We start from the raw sequence: 17,368 nt of genomic DNA, 5'->3' as shown, positions 1-17,368 counted from the left end.
TTCCTATCAGCCTCCGACCGATACGCTGAGTCAGTGAGTGAATTTATAAAGAAGAAGATGTTGTACCCACTGAGACTATTAAAACCTATCCTAACCAGAAACCGTGGATGGATGGGGAGCATTAAAACCAAGCAAAACTGAAAGCGCGAACCACCGCTTTTAAAGAATATGGATGAATATAAACAGTGTAGTTACTCCAAGGCAATCAAACAAGCGAAATGCCGGTACAGGGACAAAGTGGAGTCGCAATTCAACGGCTCAGACACAAGACGTATGTGGCAGGGTCTACAGGCAATCACGGATTACAAAAAGAAAACCAGCCCAGTCACGGACACCGACGTCACGCTTCAAGACAAACTAAACCACTTCTTTGCCCACTTTGAGGATAATACAGTGCCACCATCACGGTCCACTAACAACAACTACGCCCCTTTCCATCTCCGTGGTCGACGTCTTCGCCGACTGCTGGCCCAGACAGAGTAAAACACTTAAACGTGTTAACCTTGGCCACCATTGCTGTCGACTGCTGGCCCAGACAGCATCCCCAGCCGCATCCTCAGAGCATGTGCAAACCAGCTGGCTGGTGTGTTAACGGACATATTCAAATCCCTATTCCAGTCTGCTGTCCCCACACATGCTTCAGGATGGCCACCATTGTTCCTGTACCCAAGAAAGCTAAAGGTAACTGAGCTAAAGGAAAAGGGGTGGCGGCCTAGTGGGCCAGTAACCAGCAGGTATCCTAGTGGTTAGAGCGTTGGACTAGTAACCAGCAGGTATCCTAGTGGTTAGAGCGTTGGGCCAGTAACCAGCAGGTATCCTAGTGGTTAGAGCGTTGGGCCAGTAACCTAGTGGTTAGAGCGTTGGGCCAGTAACCTAGTGGTTAGAGCGTTGGGCCAGTAACCTAGTGGTTAGAGCGTTGGGCCAGTAACCAGCAGGTATCCTAGTGGTTAGAGCGTTGGGCCAGTAACCAGCAGGTATCCTAGTGGTTGGAGCGTTGGGCCAGTAACCTAGTGGTTGGAGCGTTGGACCAGTAACCTAGTGGTTAGAGCGTTGGGCCAGTAACCTGGTCTCTACTCCTCCCGTTGCGGGGTCTGAGGCCGAGCCTCTCTGGTCTCTACTCCTCCTGTTACGTTGGGGTCTGAGGCCGAGCCTAGTGGTTCTCTGGTCTCTACTCCTCCCTAGTGGTTACGGGGTCTGAGGCCGAGCCAGTTTCTGGTCTCTACTCCTCCTGTTACGGGGTCTGAGGCCGAGCCTTCTCTGGTCTCTACTCCTCCCGTTACGGGGTCAGAGGCCGAGCCTTCTCTGGTCTCTACTCCTCCCGTTACGGGGTCTGAGGCCGAGCCTTCTCTGGTCTCTACTCCTCCCGTTACGGGGTCTGAGGCCGAGCCTTCTCTGGGCTCTACTCCTCCCGTTACGGGGTCTGAGGCCGAGCCTTCTCTGGTCTCTACTCCTCCCGTTACGGGGTCTGAGGCCGAGCCTTCTCTGGGCTCTACTCCTCCCGTTACGGGGTCTGAGACGCCGAAGCTTCCCACCATTAGCTCTGACAAATTGAAAACCCCAGTTATTGGCGACTCCATTACCAGCAAGTATTAGACTGAAAACGAATCATCCAGCGATCATACACTGTTTACCAGGGGGCAGGGCTATCGACGTTAAGGTTAATCTGAAGATGGTGCTGACTAAAGCTAAAACTGGCGAGTGTAGAGAGTATAGAGATATTGTTATCCACGTCGGCACCAATGATGTTAGGATAAAACAGTCAGAGATCACCAAGTGCAACATAGCTTCAGCGTGTAAATCAGCTAGAAAGATGTGTCGGCATTGAGTAATTGTCTCTGGCCCCCTCCCAGTTAGATGGAGTGATGAGCTCTACAGCAGAGTATCTGGCCCCCTCCCAGTTAGGGGGAGTGATGAGCTCTACAGCAGAGTCTCACAACTCAATCGCTGGTTGAAAACTGTTTTCTGCCCATCCCAAAAGATAGAATTTGTAGATAATTGGCCCTCTTTCTGGGACTCACTCACAAACAGGACCAAGCCTGGCCTGAAATTAGCTCCCTGGTACACAGAAAATACCCTCTGAAGCAAGCTTCCAGAAAAGTGGAACGGAAATGGCGCCACACCAAACGGGAAGTCTTCTGACTAGCTTGGAAAGACAGTACCGTGCAGTACCGAAGAGCCCTCACTGCTGCTCGATCATCCTATTTTTACAACTTAATTGAGGAAAATAATCAAATAAATGTATTTTTGATACTGTCGCAAAGCTAACTAAAAAGCAGCATTCCCCAAGAGAGGATGGCTTTCACTTCAGCAGTAATAAATTCATAAACTTCTTTGACAAAAATATCATTAGAAAGCAAATTACGGACTCCTCTTTAAATCTGCGTATTCCTTCAAAGCTCAGTTGTCCTGAGTCTGCACAACTCTGCCAGGACCTAGGATCAAGAGAGACACTCAAGTGTTTTAGTACTATATCTCTTGACACAATGATGAAAATAATCATGGCCTCTAAACCTTCAAGCTGCATACTGGACCCTATTCCAACTAAACTACTGAAAGAGCTGCTTCCTGTGCTTGGCCCTCCTATGTTGAACATAATAAACAGCTCTCTATCCACCGGATGTGTACCACACTCAATACCCACTATTCTTTTCACTATATGTTTACCTCTTGGTGATGTCATTCAGAAACATAATGTAAACTTTCACTGCTATGTGGACGATACACAGCTGTACATGTTGATGAAACATGGTGAAGCCCCAACATTGCCCTCGCTGGATGCCTGTGTTTCAGACATAAGGAAGTGGATGGCTGCAAATTTTCTACTTTTAAACTCGGACAAAAAAGAGATGCTTGTTCTAGGTCCCAAGAAACAAAGAGATCTTCTGTTGAATCTAACAATTCATCTTAATGGTTGTACAGTCGTCTCAAATAAAACTGTGAAGGACCTCGGCGTTACTCTGGACACTGATCTCTCTTTTGAAGAACATATCAAGACCATTTCAAGGACAGCTTTTTTCCATCTACGTAACATTGCAAAAATCAGAAACTTTCTGTCCAAAAATGATGCAGAAAAATGCATCCATGCTTTTGTCACTTCTAGATTAGACAACTGCAATGCTCTACTTTCCGGCTACCCGGATAAAGCTAAAAACGCCTGCTAGAATCTTGACTAGAACCCCAAAATTTGATCATATTACTCCAGTGCTAGCCTCTCTACACTGGCTTCCTGTCAAAGCTAGGGCAGATTTCAAGGTTTTACTGCTAACCTACAAAGCAATTTTGCTAACCTACAAAGCAATTTTGTCCTGCCGTACATACCTACACGTACACTACGGTCACAAGACGCAGGCCTCCTAACTGTCCCTAGAATTTCTAATCAAACAGCTGGAGGCAGGGCTTTCTCCTATGGAAAGGTCTGCCTACCGATGTGAGAGACGCGGTCTCAACCTTTAAGTCTTTACTGAAGACTCATCTCTTCAGTGGGTCATATGATTGAGTGTAGTCTGGCCCAGGAGTGGGAAGGTGAATGGAAAGGCTCTGGAGCAGTCCACCTGGCCGTGCATCTGCGGCTATGGAACCCTGACCTGTTCACCGGACGTGCTATCTGTCCCAGACCTGCTGTTTTCAACTCTCTAGAGACAGCAGGAGCGGTAGAGATACTCTGAATGATCGGCTATGAAAAGCCAACTGACCTGTTGCACCCTCGACAACCGCTGTGATTATTATTATTGGACCCTGCTGGTCATTTATGAACATTTTAACATCTTGGCCATGTTCTGTTATAATCTCCACCCGGCACAGCCAGAAGAGGACTGGCCACCCCACATGGCCTGGTTCCTCTCTAGGTTTCTTCCTAGGTTTTGGCCTTTCTAGGGAGTTTCTCCTAGCCACCGTGCTTCTACACCTGCATTGCTTGCTGTTTGGGGTTTTAGGCTGGGTTTCTGTACAGCACTTTGAGATATCAGCTGATGTAAGAAGGGCTTTATCAATACATTTGATTTGATTTGACGTGCAGGTCAGAGCAGGACGTGAGGACAGAGCAGGACGTGAGGACAGAGCAGGACGTGAGGACAGAGCAGGACGTGAGGACAGAGCAGGACGTGAGGACAGAGCAGGAAAGAGCGGACGTGAGGACAGAGCGGGACGTGAGGACAGAGCGGGACGTGAGGACAGAGCGGGACGTGAGGACAGAGCGGGACGTGAGGACAGAGCGGGACGTGAGGACAGAGCGGGACGTGAGGACAGAGCGGGACGTGAGGACAGAGCGGGACGTGAGGACAGAGCAGGACGTGAGGACAGAGCAGGACGTGAGGACAGAGCAGGACGTGAGGACAGAGCAGGAAGAGCGGACGTGAGGACAGAGCGGGACGTGAGGACAGAGCGGGACGTGAGGACAGAGCGGGACGTGAGGACAGAGCGGGAAGTGAGGACAGAGCAGGACGTGAGGACAGAGCAGGACGTGAGGACAGAGCAGGACGTGAGGACAGAGCAGGAAAGAGCGGACGTGAGGACAGAGCGGGACGTGAGGACAGAGCGGGACGTGAGGACAGAGCGGGACGTGAGGACAGAGCGGGACGTGAGGACAGAGCGGGACGTGAGGACAGAGCGGGACGTGAGGACAGAGTGGGGACGTGAGGACAGAGCAGGACGTGAGGACAGAGCAGGAAAGAGCAGACGTGTGGACAGAGCAGGACGTGAGGACAGAGCAGGACGTGAGGACAGAGCAGGACGTGAGGACAGAGCAGAATGTGAGGACAAAGCAGGACGTGAGGACAAAGCAGGGCTTGAAGACAGAGCAGGACAGAGCAGGACGTGAGGACAGAGCAGGACGTAAGGACAGAGCGGGACGTGGGGACAGAGCGGGACGTGAGGACAGAGCAGGACGTGAGGAAAGAGCAGGATGTGAGGACAGAGCAGGATGTGAGGACAGAGCAGAATGTGAGGACAGAGCAGAATGTGAGGACAAAGCAGGACGTGAGGACAAAGCAGGGCTTGAAGACAGAGCAGGACAGAGCAGGACGTGAGGACAGAGCAGGACGTAAGGACAGAGCGGGACGTGGGGACAGAGCGGGACGTGAGGACAGAGCAGGACGTGAGGACAGAGCAGGACGTGAGGACAGAGCAGGACGTGAGGAAAGAGCAGGATGTGAGGACAGAGCAGGATGTGAGGACAGAGCAGGACGTGAGAGGACGAGCCCACAGGCCTGTTAGGGGTCAGGATGGACAGAGTGGAGTAGAGAGGGAAGGGAGAGGACGAGCCCCAGGCCTGTTAGGGGTCAGGATGGACAGAGTGGAGTAGAGAGGGGGAAGGGAGAGGACGAGCCCACAGGCCTGTTAGGGGTCAGGATGGACAGAGTGGAGTAGAGAGGGGGAAGGGAGAGGACGAGCCCCAGGCCTGTTAGGGGTCAGGATGGACAGAGTGGAGTAGAGAGGGGGATGGGAGAGGACGAGCCCACAGGCCTGTTAGGGGTCAGGATGGACAGAGTGGAGTAGAGAGGGGGAAGGGAGAGGACGAGCCCCAGGCCTGTTAGGGGTCAGGATGGACAGAGTGGAGTAGAGAGGGGAAGGGAGAGGACGAGCCCACAGGCCTGTTAGGGGTCAGGATGGACAGAGTGGAGTAGAGAGGGGGAAGGGAGAGGACGAGCCCCAGGCCTGTTAGGGGTCAGGATGGACAGAGTGGAGTAGAGAGGGGGAAGGGAGAGGACGAGCCCCAGGCCTGTTAGGGGTCAGGATGGACAGAGTGGAGTAGAGAGGGGGAAGGGAGAGGACGAGCCCACAGGCCTGTTAGGGGTCAGGATGGACAGAGTGGAGTAGAGAGGGGGAAGGGAGAGGACGAGCCCACAGGCCTGTTAGGGGTCAGGATGGACAGAGTGGAGTAGAGAGGGGGAAGGGAGAGGACGAGCCCCAGGCCTGTTAGGGGTCAGGATGGACAGAGTGGAGTAGAGAGGGGGATGGGAGAGGACGAGCCCCAGGCCTGTTAGGGGTCAGGATGGACAGAGTGGAGTAGAGAGGGATGGGAGAGGACGAGCCCACAGGCCTGTTAGGGGTCAGGATGGACAGAGTGGAGTAGAGAGGGGAAGGGAGAGGACGAGCCCCAGGCCTGTTAGGGGTCAGGATGGACAGAGTGGAGTAGAGAGGGGGAAGGGAGAGGACGAGCCCCAGGCCTGTTAGGGGTCAGGATGGACAGAGTGGAGTAGAGAGGGGGAAGGGAGAGGACGAGCCCACAGGCCTGTTAGGGGTCAGGATGGACAGAGTGGAGTAGAGGGGGAAGGGAGAGGACGAGCCCACAGGCCTGTTAGGGGTCAGGATGGACAGAGTGGAGTAGAGAGGGAAGGGAGAGGACGAGCCCCAGGCCTGTTAGGGGTCAGGATGGACAGAGTGGAGTAGAGAGGAGGAAGGGAGAGGACGAGCCCCAGGCCTGTTAGGGGTCAGGATGGACAGAGTGGAGTAGAGGGGGAAGGGAGAGGACGAGCCCCAGGCCTGTTAGGGGTCAGGATGGACAGAGTGGAGTAGAGAGGGGGAAGGGAGAGGACGAGCCCCAGGCCTGTTAGGGGTCAGGATGGACAGAGTGGAGTAGAGAGGGATGGGAGAGGACGAGCCCACAGGCCTGTTAGGGGTCAGGATGGACAGAGTGGAGTAGAGAGGGGGAAGGGAGAGGACGAGCCCCAGGCCTGTTAGGGGTCAGGATGGACAGAGTGGAGTAGAGAGGGAAGGGAGAGGACGAGCCCACAGGCCTGTTAGGTGTCAGAATGGACAGAGTGGAGTAGAGAGGGGGAAGGGAGAGGACGAGCCCCAGGCCTGTTAGGGGTCAGGATGGACAGAGTGGAGTAGAGAGGGAAGGGAGAGGACGAGCCCACAGGCCTGTTAGGGGTCAGGATGGACAGAGTGGAGTAGAGAGGGGGAAGGGAGAGGACGAGCCCACAGGCCTGTTAGGTGTCAGAATGGACAGAGTGGGGTAGAGAGGGGGAAGGGAGAGGACGAGCCCCAGGCCTGTTAGGGGTCAGGATGGACAGAGTGGAGTAGAGAGGGGGAAGGGAGAGGACGAGCCCCAGGCCTGTTAGGGGTCAGGATGGACAGAGTGGAGTAGAGAGGGGGAAGGGAGAGGACGAGCCCCAGGCCTGTTAGGGGTCAGGATGGACAGAGTGGAGTAGAGAGGGGGAAGGGAGAGGACGAGCCCCAGGCCTGTTAGGGGTCAGGATGGACAGAGTGGAGTAGAGAGGGGGAAGGGAGAGGACGAGCCCCAGGCCTGTTAGGGGTCAGGATGGACAGAGTGGAGTAGAGAGGGGGAAGGGAGAGGACGAGCCCCAGGCCTGTTAGGGGTCAGGATGGACAGAGTGGAGTAGAGAGGGGGAAGGGAGAGGACGAGCCCCAGGCCTGTTAGGGGTCAGGATGGACAGAGTGGAGTAGAGAGGGGGAAGGGAGAGGACGAGCCCCAGGCCTGTTAGGGGTCAGGATGGACAGAGTGGAGTAGAGAGGGGGAAGGGAGAGGACGAGCCCCAGGCCTGTTAGGGGTCAGGATGGACAGAGTGGAGTAGAGAGGGAAGGGAGAGGACGAGCCCCAAGCCTGTAGTCGGGTGATTAGTGAAACAGACTGTCCAGCGACTAGACGACATAGTGAGACAGAGAGAGGTCTACCTACCGTCTTGAGACGCTTCACAGCGCCCTCACAGATATGCATTCCTCTGGACTCCTCCACCTCTACATGGCCCAGGTACTAGAGACAGAGAGGGAGACAGGAGAGAGAACAGAGTTAGTGAGGTACTAGAGACAGAGAGGGAGACAGGAGAGAGAACAGAGTTAGTGAGGTACTAGAGACAGAGAGGGAGACAGGAGAGAGAACAGAGTTAGTGAGGTACTAGAGACAGAGAGGGAGACAGGAGAGAGAACAGAGTTAGTGAGGTACTAGAGACAGAGAGGGAGACAGGAGAGAGAACAGAGTTAGTGAGGTACTAGAGACAGAGAGGGAGACAGGAGAGAGAACAGAGTTAGTGAGGTACTAGAGACAGAGAGGGAGACAGGAGAGAGAACAGAGTTAGTGAGGTACTAGAGACAGAGAGGGAGACAGGAGAGAGAACAGAGTTAGTGAGGTACTAGAGACAGAGAGGAGACAGGAGAGAGAACAGAGTTAGTGAGGTACTAGAGACAGAGAGGGAGACAGGAGAGAGAACAGAGTTAGTGAGGTACTAGAGACAGAGAGGGAGACAGAGAGAGAACAGAGTTAGTGAGGTACTAGAGACAGAGAGGGAGACAGGAGAGAGAACAGAGTTAGTGAGGTACTAGAGACAGAGAGGGAGACAGGAGAGAGAACAGAGTTAGTGAGGTACTAGAGACAGAGAGGGAGACAGGAGAGAGAACAGAGTTAGTGAGGTACTAGAGACAGAGAGGGAGACAGGAGAGAGAACAGAGTTAGTGAGGTACTAGAGACAGAGAGAGAGACAGGAGAGAGAACAGAGTTAGTGAGGTACTAGAGACAGAGAGGGAGACAGGAGAGAGAACAGAGTTAGTGAGGTACTAGAGACAGAGAGGGAGACAGGAGAGAGAACAGAGTTAGTGAGGTACTAGAGACAGAGAGGGAGACAGGAGAGAGAACAGAGTTAGTGAGGTACTAGAGACAGAGAGGGAGACAGGAGAGAGAACAGAGTTAGTGAGGTACTAGAGACAGAGAGGGAGACAGGAGAGAGAACAGAGTTAGTGAGATACCAGAGACAGAGAGGGAGACAGGAGAGAGAGAGAGAGAGAGAACAGAGTTAGTGAGGTACTAGAGACAGAGAAAGAGAGAGAACAGAGTTAGTGAGATACCAGAGACAGAGAGAGAGAGATTTGTGACCTGTTGCCACGAGAAAAGGGCAACCAGTGAAGAACACGAACCATTGTAAATACAACCCATATCTATGCTTATTTATTTTATCTTGTGTCCTTTACCATTTGCACATTGTAAAAACACTGTATATATATATATATATAATATGACATTTGTAATGTCTTTATTGTTTTGAAACTTCTGTATGTGTGATGTCTACTGTTAATTTTTATTGTTTATTTCACTTTATATATTATATACCTTACTTGCTTTGGCAATGTTAACACATGTTTCCCATGCCAATAAAGCCCCTTGAATTGAATTGAATTGAGAGAGAGAGAACAGAGTTAGTGAGATAACAGAGACAGAGAGAGAGAACAGAGTTAGTGAGACACCAGAGACAGAGAGAGAGAGAACAGAGTTAGTGAGATAACAGAGACAGAGAGAGAGAACAGAGTTAGTGAGGTACTAGAGACAGAGAGGGAGACAGGAGAGAGAACAGAGTTAGTGAGGTACCAGAGACAGAGAGAGAGAGAGAGAGAGAGAGAGAGAGAGAGAGAGAGAGAGAGAACAGAGTTAGTGAGGTACTAGAGACAGAGAGGGAGACAGGAGAGAGAACAGAGTTAGTGAGGTACCAGAGAGAGAGAGAGAGAGAGAGAGAGAGAACAGAGTTAGTGAGGTAGTAGAGACAGGAGAGAGAGAGAGAGAGAGAACAGAGTTAGTGAGGTACTAGAGACAGAGAGGGAGACAAGAGAGAGAACAGAGTTAGTGAGACACCAGAGACAGAGAGAGAGAGAGAGAACAGAGTTAGTGAGGTAGTAGAGACAGAGAGGGAGACAGGAGAGAGAACAGAGTTAGTGAGGTACCAGAGACAGAGAGGGAGACAGGAGAGAGAACAGAGTTAGTGAGGTACCAGAGACAGAGAGGGAGAGAGAACAGAGTTAGTGAGGTACTAGAGACAGAGAGGGAGACAAGAGAGAGAACAGAGTTAGTGAGACACCAGAGACAGAGAGAGAGAGAACAGAGTTAGTGAGGTAGTAGAGACAGAGAGGGAGACAGGAGAGAGAACAGAGTTAGTGAGGTACCAGAGACAGAGAGGGAGACAGGAGAGAGAACAGAGTTAGTGAGGTACCAGAGACAGAGAGGGAGAGAGAACAGAGTTAGTGAGCAGAGCATGAAACAGCAGGTTGTGAGTGGTGACGTCCTCTTCCTGCCAGGGGAAAGGTCATCCTGCCAAAGGGCCACTGCTGCTCCTGTACATGACTGGCTGAAGGACTACACTTGGATGACGATGTCCCAAATGCCAACCTATTCCCTATTTTAGTGCACTACTTTTGGTCAAAAGTGTAGGGAATAGCGCGGCATTTGGGACACAATGTATCTATCAATAGACGGAAAGAGCTCCCTAGCCAGTGTGTCCCCCGCCCATGACCTATGGTCCCTTGGGATGGCGAGGGTCAGACCTGGAGCCCTGGGGGCAGGCAGACATTGTTGCTGCTTCCCTTCCACATCCTTCCCCCGTCCGCACACCAGAGTTCTCATTCTCAGCACCAACACCGACGGGGCAGTGTTTTTTACCAGGACGTCTGTGCTGCGTTAAAAAAAAGAGAAGTGTACACCTTTTCCTTACAGTTCTCTCTCTCTCAGCACAGGGATATTGTCTGAGCCAGAGAAATTTGTGGCCATGGAACTTCATTTCTGTTCATTGAAATGTTTCAAATTGCGATAGACTAGCAGGGACGGTCCAGGACAGTGTCTGGAAGTCATAAATGACCCCTATCCTAACGGTTAATTTCTATTACATACATATTATAGAGACAAAATATCAAGGAACTGGCAGTACATGTTGCTAAGCATCACTGAGACCAGAAGACCACACGGCCTGTGTTGCTAAGCATCACTGAGACCAGAAGACCACACAACCTGTGTTGCTAAGCATCACTGAGACCAGAAGACCACACGGCCTGTGTTGCTAAGCATCACTGAGACCAGAAGACCACACAACCTGTGTTGCTAAGCATCACTGAGACCAGAAGACCACACGGCCTGTGTTGCTAAGCATCACTGAGACCAGAAGACCACACGGCCTGTGTTGCTAAGCATCACTGAGACCAGAAGACCACACGGCCTGTGTTGCTAAGCATCACTGAGACCAGAAGACCACACGGCCTGTGTTGCTAAGCATCACTGAGACCAGAAGACCACACGGCCTGTGTTGCTAAGCATCACTGAGACCAGAAGACCACACGGCCTGTGTTGCTAAGCATCACTGAGACCAGAAGACCACACGGCCTGTGTTGCTAAGCATCACTGAGACTAGAAGACCACACGGCCTGTGTTGCTAAGCATCACTGAGACCAGAAGACCACACAACCTGTGTTGCTAAGCATCACTGAGACCAGAAGACCACACGGCCTGTGTTGCTAAGCATCACTGAGACCAGAAGACCACACAACCTGTGTTGCTAAGCATCACTGAGACCAGAAGACCACACAACCTGTGTTGCTAAGCATCACTGAGACCAGAAGACCACAAGGCCTGTGTTGCTAAGCATCACTGAGGCCAGAAGACCACACGGCCTGTGTTGCTAAGCATCACTGAGACCAGAAGACCACACAACCTGTGTTGCTAAGCATCACTGAGACCAGAAGACCACACGGCCTGTGTTGCTAAGCATCACTGAGACCAGAAGACCACAAGGCCTGTGTTGCTAAGCATCACTGAGGCCAGAAGACCACACGGCCTGTGTTGCTAAGCATCACTGAGGCCAGAAGACCACACGGCCTGTGTTGCTAAGCATCACTGAGACCAGAAGACCACAAGGCCTGTGTTGCTAAGCATCACTGAGACCAGAAGACCACAAGGCCTGTGTTGCTAAGCATCACTGAGGCCAGAAGACCACACGGCCTGTGTTGCTAAGCATCACTGAGGCCAGAAGACCACACGGCCTGTGTTGCTAAGCATCACTGAGACCAGAAGACCACAAGGCCTGTGTTGCTAAGCATCACTGAGGCCAGAAGAACACAAGGCCTGTGTTGCTAAGCATCACTGAGGCCAGAAGACCACACGGCCTGTGTTGCTAAGCATCACTGAGACCAGAGGACCACAAGGCCTGTGTTGCTAAGCATCACTGAGACCAGAAGACCACAAGGCCTGTGTTGCTAAGCATCACTGAGACCAGAAGACCACACAACCTGTGTTGCTAAGCATCACTGAGACCAGAAGACCACACGGCCTGTGTTGCTAAGCATCACTGAGACCAGAAGACCACACGGCCTGTGTTGCTAAGCATCACTGAGACCAGAAGACCACAAGGCCTGTGTTGCTAAGCATCACTGAGACCAGAAGACCACAAGGCCTGTGTTGCTAAGCATCACTGAGACCAGAAGACCACACAACCTGTGTTGCTAAGCATCACTGAGACCAGAAGACCACACGGCCTGTGTTGCTAAGCATCACTGAGACCAGAAGACCACACAACCTGTGTTGCTAAGCATCACTGAGACCAGAAGACCACACGGCCTGTGTTGCTAAGCATCACTGAGACCAGAAGACCACACGGCCTGTGTTGCTAAGCATCACTGAGACCAGAAGACCACACGGCCTGTGTTGCTAAGCATCACTGAGACCAGAAGACCACACGGCCTGTGTTGCTAAGCATCACTGAGACCAGAAGACCACACGGCCTGTGTTGCTAAGCATCACTGAGACCAGAAGACCACACGGCCTGTGTTGCTAAGCATCACTGAGACCAGAAGACCACACGGCCTGTGTTGCTAAGCATCACTGAGACTAGAAGACCACACGGCCTGTGTTGCTAAGCATCACTGAGACCAGAAGACCACACAACCTGTGTTGCTAAGCATCACTGAGACCAGAAGACCACACGGCCTGTGTTGCTAAGCATCACTGAGACCAGAAGACCACACAACCTGTGTTGCTAAGCATCACTGAGACCAGAAGACCACACAACCTGTGTTGCTAAGCATCACTGAGACCAGAAGACCACAAGGCCTGTGTTGCTAAGCATCACTGAGGCCAGAAGACCACACGGCCTGTGTTGCTAAGCATCACTGAGACCAGAAGACCACACAACCTGTGTTGCTAAGCATCACTGAGACCAGAAGACCACACGGCCTGTGTTGCTAAGCATCACTGAGACCAGAAGACCACAAGGCCTGTGTTGCTAAGCATCACTGAGGCCAGAAGACCACACGGCCTGTGTTGCTAAGCATCACTGAGGCCAGAAGACCACACGGCCTGTGTTGCTAAGCATCACTGAGACCAGAAGACCACAAGGCCTGTGTTGCTAAGCATCACTGAGACCAGAAGACCACAAGGCCTGTGTTGCTAAGCATCACTGAGGCCAGAAGACCACACGGCCTGTGTTGCTAAGCATCACTGAGGCCAGAAGACCACACGGCCTGTGTTGCTAAGCATCACTGAGACCAGAAGACCACAAGGCCTGTGTTGCTAAGCATCACTGAGGCCAGAAGACCACAAGGCCTGTGTTGCTAAGCATCACTGAGGCCAGAAGACCACACGGCCTGTGTTGCTAAGCATCACTGAGACCAGAGGACCACAAGGCCTGTGTTGCTAAGCATCACTGAGACCAGAAGACCACAAGGCCTGTGTTGCTAAGCATCACTGAGACCAGAAGACCACACAACCTGTGTTGCTAAGCATCACTGAGACCAGAAGACCACACGGCCTGTGTTGCTAAGCATCACTGAGACCAGAAGACCACACGGCCTGTGTTGCTAAGCATCACTGAGACCAGAAGACCACAAGGCCTGTGTTGCTAAGCATCACTGAGACCAGAAGACCACAAGGCCTGTGTTGCTAAGCATCACTGAGACCAGAAGACCACACAACCTGTGTTGCTAAGCATCACTGAGACCAGAAGACCACACGGCCTGTGTTGCTAAGCATCACTGAGACCAGAAGACCACACGGCCTGTGTTGCTAAGCATCACTGAGACCAGAAGACCACACAACCTGTGTTGCTAAGCATCACTGAGACCAGAAGACCACAAGGCCTGTGTTGCTAAGCATCACTGAGACCAGAAGACCACACAACCTGTGTTGCTAAGCATCACTGAGACCAGAAGACCACACGGCCTGTGTTGCTAAGCATCACTGAGACCAGAAGACCACACAACCTGTGTTGCTAAGCATCACTGAGACCAGAAGACCACACGGCCTGTGTTGCTAAGCATCACTGAGACCAGAAGACCACACGGCCTGTGTTGCTAAGCATCACTGAGACCAGAAGACCACACGGCCTGTGTTGCTAAGCATCACTGAGACCAGAAGACCACACAACCTGTGTTGCTAAGCATCACTGAGACCAGAAGACCACACAACCTGTGTTGCTAAGCATCACTGAGACCAGAAAACCACAAGGCCTGTGTTGCTAAGCATCACTGAGGCCAGAAGACCACACGGCCTGTGTTGCTAAGCATCACTGAGACCAGAAGACCACACAACCTGTGTTGCTAAGCATCACTGAGACCAGAAGACCACACGGCCTGTGTTGCTAAGCATCACTGAGACCAGAAGACCACAAGGCCTGTGTTGCTAAGCATCACTGAGGCCAGAAGACCACACGGCCTGTGTTGCTAAGCATCACTGAGGCCAGAAGACCACACGGCCTGTGTTGCTAAGCATCACTGAGACCAGAAGACCACAAGGCCTGTGTTGCTAAGCATCACTGAGACCAGAAGACCACAAGGCCTGTGTTGCTAAGCATCACTGAGGCCAGAAGACCACACGGCCTGTGTTGCTAAGCATCACTGAGGCCAGAAGACCACACGGCCTGTGTTGCTAAGCATCACTGAGACCAGAAGACCACAAGGCCTGTGTTGCTAAGCATCACTGAGACCAGAAGACCACACAACCTGTGTTGCTAAGCATCACTGAGACCAGAAGACCACACGGCCTGTGTTGCTAAGCATCACTGAGACCAGAAGACCACACAACCTGTGTTGCTAAGCATCACTGAGACCAGAAGACCACACGGCCTGTGTTGCTAAGCATCACTGAGACCAGAAGACCACACAACCTGTGTTGCTAAGCATCACTGAGACCAGAAGACCACACGGCCTGTGTTGCTAAGCATCACTGAGACCAGAAGACCACACAACCTGTGTTGCTAAGCATCACTGAGACCAGAAGAGCACACGGCCTGTGTTGCTAAGCATCACTGAGACCAGAAGACCACAAGGCCTGTGTTGCTAAGCATCACTGAGACCAGAAGACCACACAACCTGTGTTGCTAAGCATCACTGAGACCAGAAGACCACAAGGCCTGTGTTGCTAAGCATCACTGAGACCAGAAGACCACACGGCCTGTGTTGCTAAGCATCACTGAGACCAGAAGACCACACAACCTGTGTTGCTAAGCATCACTGAGGCCAGAAGACCACAAGGCCTGTGTTGCTAAGCATCACTGAGACCAGAAGACCACACGGCCTGTGTTGCTAAGCATCACTGAGACCAGAAGACCACACGGCCTGTGTTGCTAAGCATCACTGAGACCAGAAGACCACACGGCCTGTGTTGCTAAGCATCACTGAGACCAGAAGACCACACGGCCTGTGTTGCTAAGCATCACTGAGACCAGAAGACCACACGGCCTGTGTTGCTAAGCATCACTGAGACCAGAAGACCACACGGCCTGTGTTGCTAAGCATCACTGAGACCAGAAGACCACACGGCCTGTGTTGCTAAGCATCACTGAGACCAGAAGACCACACGGCCTGTGTTGCTAAGCATCACTGAGACCAGAAGACCACACGGCCTGTGTTGTGTTGTAACATTGTGTAAATAGTTCAACATGGGTTGTATTAACAACTCTCTCACAGCAGCCAATCACCATACAGACGGACCCTTTCACCCTCTAATCCACATATGTCAGAGTCAAGGCCCGCGGGCCACATCCGGCCCGCGAGAAGGTTTTTTACGGCCCCTGGGATGATCTTGATTTATTATTAGAACCGGCCCGCAGACCGCAGCAAGCCGGCAGCCCGCAGATCTTTTACACGCACCAATACTACATTTCCCACAATGCAACGGTGACGCACCGAGCAGTAGGCTGCTTCATTTCAATATTTATTGGCACAGCAGTCGTCAGCATCACAGTAAAATTAACTTTCAGATACCCATCAAAAATGGCAAAACGGAAGGTGGACACTGAGAACCGGGGTTTCAAACAAGGTGGGAGTCGGAGTATATGTTCACGGAGGTAGCTGGAAAACCTGTGTGTCTTCTGTGTGGAGAAAGTGTGGCGGTACTGAAAGAGTATAATCTGAGACGACATTATTAAACGAAACACGCGGACAAAAACAAGAATATGGACATGGAACAAAGGCTACAAAAGGCAGAGGAATTAAAACGAGGCCTCAAATCTCGACAGGCTCTGTTCAAAAAAGCCAAATCACAAGGCCAGGCTGCTGTCAAGGCCAGTTTTATTTTGGCAGAAGAGATCGCTAAATCAGCCCGGCCATTTACGGAGGGGCGGCAGTGGGTGCTGCGGAGTTCGCCCGTTTCCTCCCCGACACAATGCCCCAGCTGCGCATCCAGGCTGCTCAAACGTTGTCTATGTTTGGCAGCACATACCTGTGTGAACAACTTTTTTCTTTGATGAACCTGAACAAAACATCACACAGAAGTCGACTTACTGCTGAACACCTCCACTCAATTCTGAGGATTTCCTCAGCTCAGAGGTCGAACATTGATGAACTTGTGGAAAAGATGGGACACCACCAAGTATCACCCTCAACCTCAAACAAGTGAACATTACTGTGCAATCACATATTTAGAGTTTTTACTCAGTTCAAGTTTAAAAGTTAAAGTTTAATATTTGTTTTCACTGCATGTTACTTCTCCTTAAACAAAGTGTTGTTTTTGATTAATAGATTTTTGCACTTTATTTTATTGTATTTCAATCCAATTATATTTTAAAAATATTTCAGTTGAGTGGATGATAGAAAATTGCTATTATTGTTTTTTTCTTTGAAGTAAATTTAGCCCACTTTTGCTAAAATAGAAAATATAGGCTACTGATGGTGCCTTGAATACCGGTTTCTTTCATTTAATGTTCATGTTATGGGGATTTTTATATAAAGGAAATTTGTCTTTTGTGTCTGTTGAAAATTAAAGATTACTGACAGAGCCATAAGAAAATATTGCTTTATTTATCTGATCATATTGGAATATATTTGTTAGGTTTTCAGTAGGTTCAATTAGGTTCACTAGACTATATGCGTCATTTAAAAATTTTTCAATGAACATTCGAACAGTCCGGCCCTCGGCTTGTAGCTAAATTTTTTATTTGGCCCTCCGTCCATTTGACTTTGACACCCCTGCTCTAATCCATCCTTCTCCCCCTTCAACGCTCTGTTTTGTGCTACAGTGAGAATCTTACCGGTAGGTTGCATTGGCACAGTTGGTGAGAACGAAGTAAGACAACGGTCAACTGTAGGACTGCTTCTATTTACACACAGAGGTCAACTGTAGGACTGCTTCTAATTACACACAGAGGTCAACTGTAGGACTGCTTCTAAT

General features: G+C 51.1%; 1 pseudogene; it reads right to left on the bottom strand.

Moving 5' to 3' along the window:
• The window catches only part of LOC135531030 (protein numb homolog), a 56,839-nt pseudogene that overhangs the window by 37,685 nt on the left and 1,786 nt on the right, over positions 1-17,368 (bottom strand).

Source organism: Oncorhynchus masou, unplaced genomic scaffold, assembly GCF_036934945.1.
Source record: "Oncorhynchus masou masou isolate Uvic2021 unplaced genomic scaffold, UVic_Omas_1.1 unplaced_scaffold_1496, whole genome shotgun sequence".
In the NCBI taxonomy this organism is placed as follows: Eukaryota; Metazoa; Chordata; class Actinopteri; order Salmoniformes; family Salmonidae; genus Oncorhynchus; species Oncorhynchus masou.
Note: the sequence above shows the minus strand (reverse complement) of the source record. Positions and strands in the feature narration are given on the sequence as shown.